Raw genomic sequence first — 14,604 nt, 5'->3', positions numbered from 1 at the left:
GTGTATAGCTGTACAGACTGTACATTGAACATCACCAAGAGGGCTGAATAACTCCATGGTCTAACTACATAGACCATGATGTTTATGGTGCACCCTGGAGTTGTGCAACATGGTAGCCTTGCAAAGGGTATGGAGTGGGGGATTCAAATGGAGGCTAAACTTGTTAGGGTTGGGCTACTGAATGTAACTGTAAAACAAAGTTCAGATCATGGTGACTGCTTATTAGCTTTTAATTGCCGTGTAGAAGGATTTTAACGACCCATAATCAACTTGATGTGGATGTTTCTTATTAATTCAAATGAGGAGAAAAGGAAATTATCCTCAAAGGGGAACCTTGAATAGGCTGCTAGGTGTCGTGGCCTTTATCATGTATTTAGTGATCATGCACTGTGTGCCAAATGCTGTGTTAGGCACTCTTAGATTTCTCACTAAGGTAATAGTGATGATAGTATACTAAGCCTATAACAAGTTTGATTGCTTAATGGATTTGGAAAACCATAATAGAAGAATGACCAAAAAAAAAAAGAATTATATTGAAATGTAAGGATTGAATTTGAAAAAGCATAATTTATATATGATAATCAGTTTTGTAAGAGACACAGTTTCTATTTATCTTTTCAGCATGTGCTGAAGAAGATACTTAGCTGCAGTGTAATACTTTATTTTTTTCAGAAGATGTCAAGTTGCTAAGTGAAATAAAGTGGGCTTTTGTCCTTCTGGATACAGAGGGATAGCTGTGTGACCTCTGGAAATCCCTTTGGTTAAGCTCCATGGTTTAGTGATTCTTTGGCTCAGGACCAAACTCACATAATGTTTAGATCATAAGAATCCAACATTAGTTTTAAATTTAGCCCAGACTTATGGAATTATTATCATCCCATCTTCAAATTCTCAAAAAGTGTGGATGATCTTTCTGCCTGAGACACAAGTTATAAGCCCATGAAGTCAACAGGAGCATAGTTTGGGATGAAAAAAATAAGATCAGCAAATTATTGTGATATGTTAAGTAGTTTGTGCATTGGGCAGTTACCTTTAATTGGAAAGAAGCTAATTTCTAAACAGTTTAATTTTTGAAGTATTTCTTTTTTTCCTTTTATAGTTCTCTAGTCTAGACTTTGAAGCTGGAGAAAGCTGAGTTTGCTTCCTGACTCTAATATTCATTAGCTTTGTGATAATAATAGTAATAGTAATAACAACAACAACAACAATGAATATTTTTAGAGAGCTTACTGTGTGCTAGGCACTGGGATAAGTGTTTTACACATTATTTATCCCTCACTATGAATTGGGCAATTTTTATTAACCCCATTTGATAGATGAGAAAAAGAGGCTTTGAGCATACACATACCTTCTATGCGCCACTGATTTCTGGTTAGGGTTCCCTGCCTCATTACTTCTGGGTAAGGAGCAGCTTAAAGCCAAATAGCAGAACAGTTAAGATCTTAGACTTTGGAGCCAGATTACCTGGACTGAAACCTTGTCTTAGCTACTTACTAGCTGGGAGTTACTTACACCTTTTGTGCTTCAGTTTCCTTATCTGTAAAATGGGCATGATAAGAATAGTAATTTTATTTCTTAAGACAGTAGAAAGGTTTGACTCAGAAAACAGTTGTGAAGTGCGAAGAACCTAGCATATGGGGCATGTCCAACAAATGTTAGCTACTGTTGTAGTAGCATACCACAGGCTGAAGGAGAAAGCATCTGAGGTTGGCCACCAGCAATTGCATGAGAACCTGGAAATTTATTTATAATAAATTGTAAATGGTTGATACTTGATCAGTCTTTGATTGATGTAGACTGAGAGTGCATTGTTCAGCTGCAGTGGGAATGAAAGAAGGGCATATATCTTGCCTGTTTTTTGTGTGTTGCTGTCCTTCTTGTCCAGGGCACCATTTGCCTATTGACTTGTTCTTTCCCTAGGCTGGTTCCATAGACCCCTTGCTCCTAGGAGTCGGGGCTCATGGAAGGTAGTCAGGAGAAGGTGTAGGGGCACAGGCACATCCAAATCTGAATGACTGCTTTCTAGAGCAGAGTGCGAGGGTTGTGAGGGTAGAGGGATGAAGTGAGGGTCACCCTCTGTGTCTTCACTAATGGATCCACATTTTTGCATGGATAAAGGCAGGTCCTAGAAGACAGTGTCTCGTACTCTTTATGAGTTGACTTTGTCCTGTTAAAGTTTAGAAAGGAGCCAAAATGCCATCTCCAGGGCCAGAGAAGATATGTGAGTGTGAGAGAGCACATTTCCCCCTGCAGAGAGACTCTGGGCTGTTACTCCTTATTCTCAGCATCCTTGTCTGAGACTCTTCCTTTATCTTTTCTCCTTTGGGCATTGAAGAGTCTCTGCTTAATCCTCTGGCTACTTTCTTGGAAATGAAAGGGACATATGTGTGCCACTTTTCATGTCTCTAGAGATAGGAAAGAGGACAGGAGAGCAGAATCTGAAGGTAAAAAAACTGTTTTTGCAGATGTCAGGGTATTTCCTAAGGGTGACCTGGAGCATTTTGTGCATTGGTGGGAAATCTTCAAGTCTGTCCTAGTTGGCTGCTCAAGTGTAGAGTGTAGAGCAGGTCTTCTTAACTGCTGCACTATTGCCATTTTGGGCAGGATCACCCTTTGTCATAGGAACTGTCCTGTGCATGATAGGGTATTTATCAGCATTTCTGGTCTCTACCCACTAGATGTGAGTAGAACCTCCCATGGTTGTGACAACCAGAAATGTCCTCAGATATTGGCAAATGGTATAGAGGGAGAAGCAGTCCTTGATTTTCTCTGAGATTACAGTGGTTTAGCATGAAATCGACTGGCCGCTTTAGTCTACATCTGAAAACTCACTCAACAGAATACATTCAACAGTATTTATCCAGATATTCTGCTTTCTGAACATTGAAGTTGGTTTCAATCTGAGCATGTATGTATGCGAGCATTTGTATGTATGTATGCAAATGTGTGTGGGTGTGTGTATAATGCATACTACTTTCTAGGAAGCACCCTACATTCCAAGAGTTAACATGGGACCACAACTAGAGCTATCCTACCCACCCCATAGGGCTTTGGGTAAAATATAATGGGACTGTATAAACAAAAGAACAACCTATGCATTGGTTTTAGGCATTGAAATCAGGGATTGCATCATGGATGCATCCTCTTCAGTACTGAGTGCCATGTGGTCAGGGCTGGTGCCAAGTATGACTACTTCCAGGGAATGCTAATTACGATGTCTTTATAAAAAGAAAAGAAGACCATGGTCTTTCTGTAAGTTTCAGGGCTCTCTACCTTTGCTCCCAAAGCATCAAAGGGCAACTTCTCTCCTTTGGAGTAAGAACTGGGGTGTAGCAGTTCTCTCTGACTGTGACACTCACAGTGGTTCAGGGTGGGTGGTATGGCCAGGGAGGGGGGTTGGTAACTTGGATTGAGCCTATGGGTATAAGCTGGAGGTCTGGGTGTGGCAGGTATTCCTTGCTGTGGAGGACTAGGTCTGACCTGGGAAGCATCAGTCAAGAGGACTGCTGCCTGAGTTGGATCTAGAGGGAATGTAATTCTGGGCAGAGTGGGCAGCACCTGTATGTGGAGGGAGCTGGAAGATAGGTGTAAAACCGTGCTCGGGGTGGGCATGGAGCTATAAAATCAGGCAGTCCATTTGTCCTGGGGCTGGGGGTTGGAAGAGCCTAGTAATAGTATTCCAACGTCAGAGCCAGGTAATCAGGGCTTGAGGAGGAACCAGGAAAGGTTCCTTCTTGAAAGAATCAAGAAGCTCCTTGATGGTTTTAATGAATAGAAACAAGAGCCCAAAGCACCTTCTTGCTGAGTGCTAGGTGTCTGAGAATGGGTTTGATGGCTGGCCGAGAGGCCCAGAGATGGAACAGGTAGCCTGGAGTAGGGGCAGGACCTGGAGGAGATTTTCTACTGTGATTTTTTTGACGGCAATTCTTAGGGATGAGACCCTCATATATTCATTCAGTTGTCATTCAACAAACATTTAAGTGTCTACTATTTGTGAAGCCCAGAGGTGGAAACACAGAGGGTACAAGGAAGGAGAGATTTAGATTGAGCAGCTGGAAGTCTAAAGTGGATAGTGTGACATGCACACAAATCATCGCCTTAGGAAATAGAAAGTGTTAGGGGTGTCTGGAGGAGGGAGACATTAAAAGCAGCATGTAATTGACTCACAGTAGGATTGGTAATTATTTAAAATGCTTATTGCCCATGAAAAGTCCAGGAAGATAGGCAGTGGGTGAAGGTAGTAAGTTAGACTTACTGAAATTCAGATCTGGTTCTTGTTTCATTTCTTACACTGCATGGAGGTTCATGGCTTGTCCTGATTTCTCACGGCTTTTGTTTATTAGTTGGGACTCTCCAGAAGGCATTGGTTTCCAACTGCTACTGCTGGCTTGCTGTACTTCTTTCTCAAAGGTTATTTTCTTCTCAGTGGATGCTTCTGCTACTGGTATCCCATTCAGGGAAGCCTCTAAGGTGTAGAACCTGTGGACAGCCAGGGGTTTTCACACAGAGACTGACCTGAATGTGTTTGAAGATTCCGTCTTGCCTACTCCAGTGACACATGCTTTCCACAAGAATTGCCGAAGAATTGGATTAAATCCTTTCTCTTGGCCCTCATTCTTAATAGCATTTGTCTAGACTTTTCCTACAAACTCGCCACAAAATAACAAAAATATTGACAAAAATAATGGAAAAGACGGCAATTACCTTGCTGCTCACTCCTCCCTGCCTTAGTTTGTCACAATAGCAGGTAAAACCTATTTTATGGGAGACCAACCCACTGCCACAATTCCTAAAGTAGAGTTTATTTGCACAGAAAAATAAAGGCAACTTTTTATTTGTCACCCTGCCGAGAAGAAATATGATTCCTGTCCTCTTGCTTCATATTAGCCTTCCTTTTTCCTGCACGTTTTTATCCCATGGTGTCTGATCATCTTACAGAAAGGAGGATTTCTGCTTTTGACCTTACCTCTTGCTGCTGTAACATTCCAATTTTCAAATGGTCAGTCACCATTTGTTGTTTTTTTGAGGGGGGAGCATGTTACGAAGCTTAAGCATACAAGACTGGCCCATTTTTAAAAAGGTTTGCTAGGTTTCCCATGTGATAGTGGCTCCTCGGGAAAGCTATTCTTTCATGCAGCAGCCGCACCGGCATTGATCAGTGGGAAAGTTCAAGGCGGCAACTCATCAAGCACAGCTTCAATACCAGATTCCAGACAAGGTCTGCAATAAATAAGAGCAGTAACAAAGAATCATATTTCCTTCTCGCACAGAAAATCAGCAGTGACATAGTTCTAAATTTCAGGGTTCAGGCATGGTGTCTTCTCCCTGCACTGCATGTTGAAAGCAGGATGGCTTTCCTAAGTTGCATCAAGATGCATTTTAACCATCCTTTTCTTAGAAACAGAATTAAAATGTAATTTTGAATTTTGCAGGTTAATTGGGGATTTTTCAGCTTGTGCACTGATTATCATTTACGTTGTTTAAATAGAACCTGTATTGTTAAAAACGTGTTTAGATTTTCTCACATTTGCTTTAATTAACTCATCTCCCTTTCCCTTCTGACTCCTCTCCCCCTAATAGTAATGTTGTGATTTCCATGTGAACATACAAAAAGAACAATCTTTTGCTCTAAGTAGATAGGGAAATTTTTTTTCAAATGGCAGTTTTATAAAAAAATATACACCCTATGAGTCCCTCATGGATTATTGCTATTGATTTCTTCTCTTGAAACGTGGAAATGTTACCAGATGGGGTGTTAGGAATAGGTGTGTGGGTGCAAATGCAGTTTATTGCTTATTGACTAAAAATCAGTGAAAACCTTCACCATTTGTGTGCTTGTGTTGCATGTAAAGGTGAATTTTAATCCCAAACCAGTCCTTAGATAAAGCTTTGTGTGATGCGATAAGCAACATTTTTAGGATAAATTCATATTTGAAAGAAATAAGCTTTATGGTAGACTCAAAACATAAAGATTTCAAGCATTTGTTCTCTCTGGCTTATTAAAACACTGTCATTTAAAGCTAATGCAATCAACGCAATTTACTTATTGCAATCAGATTTCTATTGTGACTGTTTTCATCTCCACATCCTCTGCAGTCTGCTTCTTTGGGCTTCCTCTGGGTGCTCTGCTTGAGGAAGTGTAAATCGAATTGCTGCAGGTTTCTGGAAGCTAGGTGCCTGTGTGCAGCACGCGGCCACTGAGCTCAACCCTCAGGGACGCACCCATTAGGAAAAAAAATGCTGACCTTCTGTCACTCTCCCTCTCCTCCCTTTTAATGATTCCTTCTCTATCCTTTTGAGAAGATCTTTCCAGCCCTTTGACCCCTGTTAGAAGAGAAAGGCTTAAACAGCTAAAAGTACCCTCAATCTCAAGGCTTGCCAAGGAAAGCTCAAGAGGCCTTTTAGGAAATGCCAAAAGACAGGAGCCTCTGTTTTCAGTGCATTTAGAAGGCAGATCCCACCCCAACACCATTTCCCTCCTCATTTATTTTATAGAACCGACCAGTTTGTGTGGGAGGAGGCCTCCTGCCTCCCACCTCACTTGTCAGTGCCACCAGAATCGACACATTTGGAGAGTGGCTAACTTTTAATGATAGCCCTTGGACGGTGTGAGAGCTATTGTGCAGTCTGAAAAAAAAGCAAGGAAAATGTGTGTCTGAGGTGGGTCACTAGGTTGCTGCTTTGTGGGATCCAAATCTAGCTTTAGTTTTCCTGTAAAAACAACCACTGCTGGGTTGGTTGCTGCTCTACCCTTCAATGGTGTGATACGGAGTGCAGGATTTCTGAAAGGAGGACAGTTGTGGATCTCCATGCCTGCATGTGCTTTCTGATGTGACTTTGATTCATACAATTAAAATGGAAGCTAATGCTGGTATTAGGGTATTTTCAAGTGGTAGGCATTGTTCCATGTAATAGGATATGTGCATTCAAAAATGTAATTCACGCTACAACTCTGAAAGTGGGAACTAGGAAACTGAGGCAAAAAGATAGTGAATGCTGTCTTGCTATCATAAGAAGCTTTGTATTGAAAGTCAGCTTTGCCATTTGTTAGCTTTTGACTTGGGTAAATCACTTAATCTTTCTGATACTCAATGTCTTATCTGTAAAATGGGAATTGTTAATTCCACCCCCAGGGGTATCATTAGAATTAAGTAGGATGCAATAGAGTCCTGAGACCAGAGATCTCTACCTCCCTCCTTTTCACTTTCTCATTTTGACCCCAGCTTCTCTCTGGGTGCCTATCTTTTGGAGGTACTGGTGGGGAACAGCAAAAACGGGTGGATTTTAGGCACTATGCCCAGAGAAAGAGTTGATTTTCAAAGGGATGACTTACTTTCCTCTCTCCAGGAGAAACTGTAGATAATCTTTTATCTGTGTCACAGAAAAGAATCCAAACCTAGTTGTTTCAGTCAATTACAGTCGAGTTGGGGGTGGCTAAAAGGATTAGGTATTTGACCCTATATTATAAGTTACTTGCTGCCATCTCTTCTGCAGGAAAGGGAGGAATAAAAGTAGGATTTAAAGGTTCGTGTTCTCACTCAGATTAAAGTGACCCCCTTCCCAAACTGTTCTCTTTATCTTCAATATGCACATACATGCCTGTGTGCATGTGTCCCTACAGAGGACACACTCATGTTTTTTGAAATTATGATACATTTAGAAGTAATAGTGTCTAAAGATCTTAAAACTATTTTCCCCTGATTACAAAAGTAATGTGTGTTTATTATATAGACTTTGGAAATAAAGAAAAACATAAAGAAGAAGATATTAATTTCCTTACGTAGCACACAACAGTAACCTTCATATGCAGCATGTTTTGGTAACTCCAAGTTTTTTCTCTGTGTACACACATACACACACACCCTATAGGCTATTTTTTCACTTAACATTATATTCTGAGCATTTCTCTTTATCATTAATGTATTAATTATTTATTGATGCATAATAAACCACTACAAAACCTAATGGCATAAAACAATAGAGGGATTTTATCATTTTCTTCATGGTTCTGAAAGTTGGCTAGGCTTGGCTAAGTAGTTCTTGCTCAGGGTTTTTCATGCAGTTGGAATCAGAGAGTGGCTTGGGCTCATTATCTGAGCTTTGCTTATTCACAGACCTAGAGCCTGGGCTAGAAAGACTCGAACAGCTGGAGGCTGGAACAGCGGGGTTTCTTGGACATTTCTTCTAGTCTCTAATGTGGTCTTGCTTGCATGATAGCTTGTGGGTAGCCATGCTCCCTACATGGTGGCTCAAGGCCCCATGAGTGCATGTCCATAGAAAAAGGCCAGGCTGAAGCCAACTCACCTTTTATGACTTCTGCCACATGCTATTCACCAAGGCAGTCACAAAGGCCAACCCAAAAGCCCACAAAAGCTCTCCCCTTGACACACGGACCTCTCAAATAATTCATTAATTTCCTATCACTGATGTCATAAATTGAAAATAACATAAATTTATTATCTTACAGTTTTGGAAGTCAGAAGTCTGAAATGGGCTTCACTGGGCCAACATCAAGGTATTGGCAAGCCCATACTCCTAGAAGGCTCTAGGAGAGAATTTGTTTCCTTGCCTTTTCCAGGTTCAAGAGGCTGCCTGCAGTCCTTGGCTCTCATGGCCCCTCTAAGGCCAGGAGCCTAGCATCTTCAGATTCCTCTCTGACTAGGATTTTCTGCTCTTGTCATTACATTTTTTTCTTCTGACTCCAATCTTTTTACCTCTCTCTTATAAAGACCCTTGTGATTACACAGGGCTCTAGGATTATTTCCTCATCTCAAGATCCTTAGCTTAATCACATCTTCAAAGTTACTTTTACAATGAAAGGTAACATATTCACAAGTACCAGGGATTAGACATGGACATCTTTGTGGGGGCTGTTATTCAGCTTACCATAGTGGGAAATGGCAGGGCTCTGGAAGACCACATATGATCAGAAATATTGTTGCAGTCATTTTGGGGAAGTACAGTCTTCCACAATTAAATAATTTCAGTGGTTGCACAATATTTTACTGTATGACTGTCATCATATACTTAACCTTTCTCTATTAGTAAGCATTTAGAGTGTTTCCAAGTCTCCCAAGGCAATAGAAATAAAAGCAAAAATAAATAAATGGGACCTAATTAAACTTATAAGCTTTTGCACAGCAAAGGAAACCATAAACAAAATGAAAAGACAACCTACAAACTGGGAGAAAATATTTGCAAACAATAGAATGTTTCCAATATAAAAAGTTCTTTAGAGAACAAATGTCACTATAAATAAATATTTGTGTAAATCTCTGATTATTTCCTTAGGATAAATTACTAAGGATGAAATTATTACATAAAAAATAAGAATATGTATAAATTGTCAATTGCCCTCCTGAAAGATGATGCCAGTTTTCCAGCAGCATTATATAAACATGTTTATTTTTCTGCATCCTTCAACATTTGTGTATAAAGATAAAAATACTTGGCAAATTTAATAGGCAGATAACATTGTCTTGATTTTATATACATATATATATAGATTATTGGTGAGCTTGAACATTTTTAATATGTTTATTCATGATTTTGTATTTTCTTTTTTGTTCTTTGGGCTGTTCATGATTTTATGTTTTTTTTTTTTTCTGCAGGGTGCTTGTATTTTTCTTACTGATTTGCAGAAACTCTTTATATATAAAATGTTAAAGTTTTTTCATTATTGATGCAAATGATAGTCTAGTATTATATTTTGTAGAGTAAAATATCTCTTGTAAATAATAGTTACAGCTTTATTTTTATAAAATACAATATCTTTTCTTTATTTTTTATTTTTTCATTCATTATTTCTATAATTAAATATTCCTTCTCTTACGTAGATCAGATAAGTATTCATATTCACCCATATTTTCTTCTTGCTGCTTTTTAATTTAACTTTATACTCTGGCTGTTTAAGTATTATATTTACATATATATTTAAGTAATATTTTATCTTAACTAACAGTGTAAAGGAAGAATGGGAAAAGAGAGAGTATAAGCAGTTGATTTGATTTTATTAGAAATATATTGCAAGCCTGTTTATTGTCCATCTTATTTAGTCAGTTCCCAATTATCTATGGTAAATGGGAGCTGGAAAACAGGAATGAAATATACATCCACTGATAATCCCTCAACCACATTTCAGGACATGTTTATGCTCAGAAGCATTCTAATGGCATTACATTTTGAGGGCAGAGCACTCTAGGTGTCTCTTCATGGTAACATTACAGAGATCTGTGATCCTAGTGTCTATTTGGAGGACCTTGTTTCCGTGACAGAAACAATCGTTTCACATGACCTGTGAATGAGCTGCTTTTCTCCAGAGGAACTATGGCTGATGGTGTCTCAGAGGTACATTTTGGTTTACAAGCCCCAATTCTCTAACATTTAGAGATTTATTCTTGTGGGATAAATTCTGTCTCTAAGGGAAGTCTTTTAAAAATAACCCCAGACAACATTGCTTTGTGCCATGAGGAATCATTGGAACTGTGAACTTAGTGTATCAAAAGTGAACGAAACGATTACCTCTTCCTGAGAGGGTGAAACAGAACATGTTCAGATCATAGGGAAGACTGTAAGAATGAGGGAATACAGAATGGTTATAGGATAGCCCAAGGAAGGGGTTGGATCAAGTTCTGTACAGGAGGGAGGATCTTGGAGCTGGGTCAGACCAAGGACAATGCTACAGTGTGTCAGCGTGAAAAAAATGAAAAAATATTACATGTTGAGTAGTCACAGCTTCCCTCCTCTTCATCTCCCTCACCACCCTCGGTTTTGCCAATTTCTTTTTGGATCTTTATTCTGTAGAATAATAATAATGGGTGAATACATATTTTAGAAGGCTCACTATGTACCAAGCCTTGTGCTGGAGATACAGCAGTGAACAAAACAGGCAACAACTCCTACCTTTATGGAGCTGGTACTCCAGTGAGGGGAGACAAGATAAAGAAGTAAAATATGTAGTATGTCAGATGGTGACAAGTGCTATGGAAATAGAGAAAGCGGAGAAGGAGGACGGGGGGTAGACAGTGTGGGGAGGCATGCAGTTTTATCTGGTGTGGTCTGAGAAAGCCTCACAGTGAAGATGGCATTTGAGCAAAGAAGGAGCAAGACTGAACCAGGTAGATATCTAGGTGGAGAGTATTTCAAAGCAGAGGAAACAGCCAGGACAAGACCCTGAGGCTGGAGGGCACCTGGCTCATTGAATGGGCCCCAGAGCACCAACAGAACAAAGGGGTAGACGGAAGGGAAGATGAGAAAAAAGGAGTCAATAGGGGCTGGATAACTGAGGATTCTGCGGGGGTAGTTTTGGGTGAAAGAAAGGAAAGAAATTTCAGGGACAGGTGCCATGTTTGTGGGATAGAGATGATAGTGAAAGGGATTTTAAAAAGCTTTGCTATTTATTTTGGGTGGTCTTTGGGTAACTTCAGGAAAGATTTAAATTGCTTCATATAGAACTGAACTTCAAGGTTCCTAAGCATATGTGGGTTTCATGAAGTAATCCAAGAATTTATTATTATGATGGAGAGACAGTATTTGTGTTGGACCAGCAGAGATTGTAGTCAGGAGAGCTGGGTGGTATAAGGTGACAGCATGGTGATAGGAGAGACAGCAAGGAAACTGTAATGGGGAAAGTCAAGGTAAATAGAGTAGAAAGTGCTGGATGGTTTAGGAACACATGTCAGAATAGCCTTGTGGTTCTTCGTCTTGGCTGATGGAGACCTGAGTTGCTTTGAGGTGCTGAACTGACTGGTGGTGGAGAAGGGCCTTTGTCAGGGTAGGAATTTAGGTGGTCAGGCTTGGCAAGGTGGGGCAGTTAGATGGCAAAAAGTACATAAAAGAGGCCCTGTAAAGGATCTAGGAAGATATAGCCTGACAGCTCTGTTTCATTTAACCAAGTGTCATCTAACAGTGAGAGATGCCCATCTAGAATGATAGTCCTGTCCTTCTCCAGTGTTTACTGCAGTACTTAGTGCATTGTGGGTGCTCAGTATTTTTTTGAATGGATGAAATGAAGTGTGTTTGTTATGCTAACTTCTTTCTGGGCATCCCTTGTCCTAGTTTATAGTCATGTCTCCTTATTCTGTTGCTACTATGACATTGTTTCCTTTTATTTTTCCTTTTTTTACCTGGAGGGTAGCAGATGAGTGAAAAAGAATGTGAACTTTGGAAAAATATGGGCTTGGATTCAAATCCTAGCTCTGCACTTCGGGCAAGTGACCCCAGTTTCTTTATTTGTAGAATATGGATAACATTCTTGTGGTAAATAGACTATAGTCAAGAAAATATTCACTCTTCTCTTACTCCCCCTCCCACCATGGGAAGAATATACTTTCTCAACCCATTGATGTTGGGCTTGGCCATATCACTTGTTTTGGCCTCATGGTGAGAGGAGTGTACTTCCCTGCACTTTGATTTGGGGCCTGATTATATTATTTGTGAAAGGAAAGGCTTAAGATGTCCTTCTGGAGTTTTGCTTACCTGTCTGTGCTTCTGACTTTTGCTATGAGAATAGTATCTCTGAGTAGCTGCTGGTCCAAAGAGGACGAGAGACAGGTGGAGCAGAAGTGAACCCACCTGCAGCTCAGTCCAGCCTAGATCAGCCAAACTGCAGCTGTCCCACTGGTTCATGAGTGTGAAATAAATGTTTACTGTTGACTGTCACTTAGTTTTAAGGTTGTCTGTTACACAGTATTATTGGATATAACTGATTGATATAATGCCTTTTTTTCCTTCAGGTTACTCAGTGTCAGAAATCCTGTAAGATGGCTACTTAAACCTAAGTAAAGCTTTCTGTCTGCTTCCAAGGTATTCCAAGGAAAAATCCAATTTCCTTCCTAGAACTAGGGATCAACTTGGAAGGTTTGGATCTTTTCCCTCTAAAGTGCCTACAATTGAAGAAGGGAGAATAGCTACATTTGTTACCTATATGGCCACCAAGGATGAAGTTCCATGAGACTTGGTTTACCAGATCTGAAAAGCCTTATCGAAATCTTTACTTTTCTTTAAAGCCTCTCCCCTCTCCAGATCAATCCCATAGGAAAATAATGACTTTACTATTTTGATCTTTAGTCAAGGAGGTTGCTTCTAGTAACTAGATGGCTGCCAACACTTTCTGATAGAAACCATTAGGAAATTCTTTCAGGAAGGGCCTGTATCCCCTGCTTGGAATGCAGAACATGATGAAGATAACTTAAAAACAAGGTTTTAGAACAGACATGTGAAATTGTTGTCATTTACCTGCAATGATGCAGTGGTGCCTTTGTAAGCTCTTAGCCTTCCTATCTGGACAACCCCACAATGATTTTTTCTCCAAATCACTGTCATTCCCTCTTCCTAGGTACCAGAGCTAGAAGCACAAGTTGTGCAGTTACTACCTTTGCAGTACTCATATGCAGCCCCATTAACACTTCTTACACATGTGCTACACCCTGCAGATTTCTGTTTTCATGTCTGTGTTAGTCAGCTTGGGCTGCCTTGACACAGTACCATAGACTGCGTAGCTTAAACAACAGAAATTAATTTTGTCACAGTTCTGGAGGCTTGAAGTCCAAGATCAAGATGCTGGCAGAGTTGGTTTCTGGTGAGGTCTCTCCTCTTGGCTTGTCGATGGTTGCCTTCTCACTGTGTCCTCATATGGTCTTTTATCTGTGGGTTCACAGAGAGAGAAAGAGAAAGCTTTCTGCCATCTCTTCCTCTTCTTTTAAGGACACTGCTATTGTTGGATTAAAGTCTCACCCGTATTACCTCATTTAACCTTAATTACCCCCCTAAAGGTTTTATTTCCAAATCCAGCCACTTTGGGGGTTAGGGCTTCATCATATGAATTTTGGGGAAATACAAGTCAGTCTGCAGCAATATCCAGGTACAGAAAAATAGTGAAAGGAAAGAGAGGACTCAAATAAGGAAATGTGGAGTTTTGTGTGGCTTAGTGTGCAGAGGGGCATATCTGGCTCAGTGTGAGAAGTTGTACAAAGAGAGAATAAAGGGGAAGAGGGATGGTCAGTATAGCAATTGCCAGACTAGCTATGATTTGAAATCAGACTTAGCAGAAAATTATCAGGCGTATCAGTCAGGTTGCCTCTGACCTGTCAAAGTTTTACATATACAGGTCTCCAAATTGTCAGTAAGTTGGACCAGCCAAGTGCTGAATTAAGGTTCAGCTGGTAACCATTATGGTAGTCATGGCATTTAGCTAATAAAGCAAAGGAAACCAAGCATAAAGAAGCCTAAAGGAGGGAGGCAAGAATGGGAAATTTCCTTGGTTCCCTAGTGTTTTGCCTTATGATTCCTATTCACTCATGCTTCACACCTCAATTTAAATGTCTCATCCTTAGAGAGATCTTCCTTACCTCTGTGGGATTGCTTGAATCCTCCTAACACTCCATCCTCATAACTGGTCTTCACTTATATCAATGGTAGTGAGATGCTTTGTTATGACATTGGTTGTTAAATGACCATCTTATCTGCACACGTGAGCTCTACAGGTCCACAGGTGAGGGCAGGTGCATATGTGTCTCATTCACTGTTGTATCCTCAGTACTTGACTTAATGTTGGCCTGGAGGAGGTGCTCAATAATGTACGTCAAATGAATGAACAAATGAATG

The sequence above is a fragment of the Camelus ferus genome, chromosome 6, assembly GCF_009834535.1.
Source record: "Camelus ferus isolate YT-003-E chromosome 6, BCGSAC_Cfer_1.0, whole genome shotgun sequence".
In the NCBI taxonomy this organism is placed as follows: Eukaryota; Metazoa; Chordata; class Mammalia; order Artiodactyla; family Camelidae; genus Camelus; species Camelus ferus.
Note: the sequence above shows the minus strand (reverse complement) of the source record.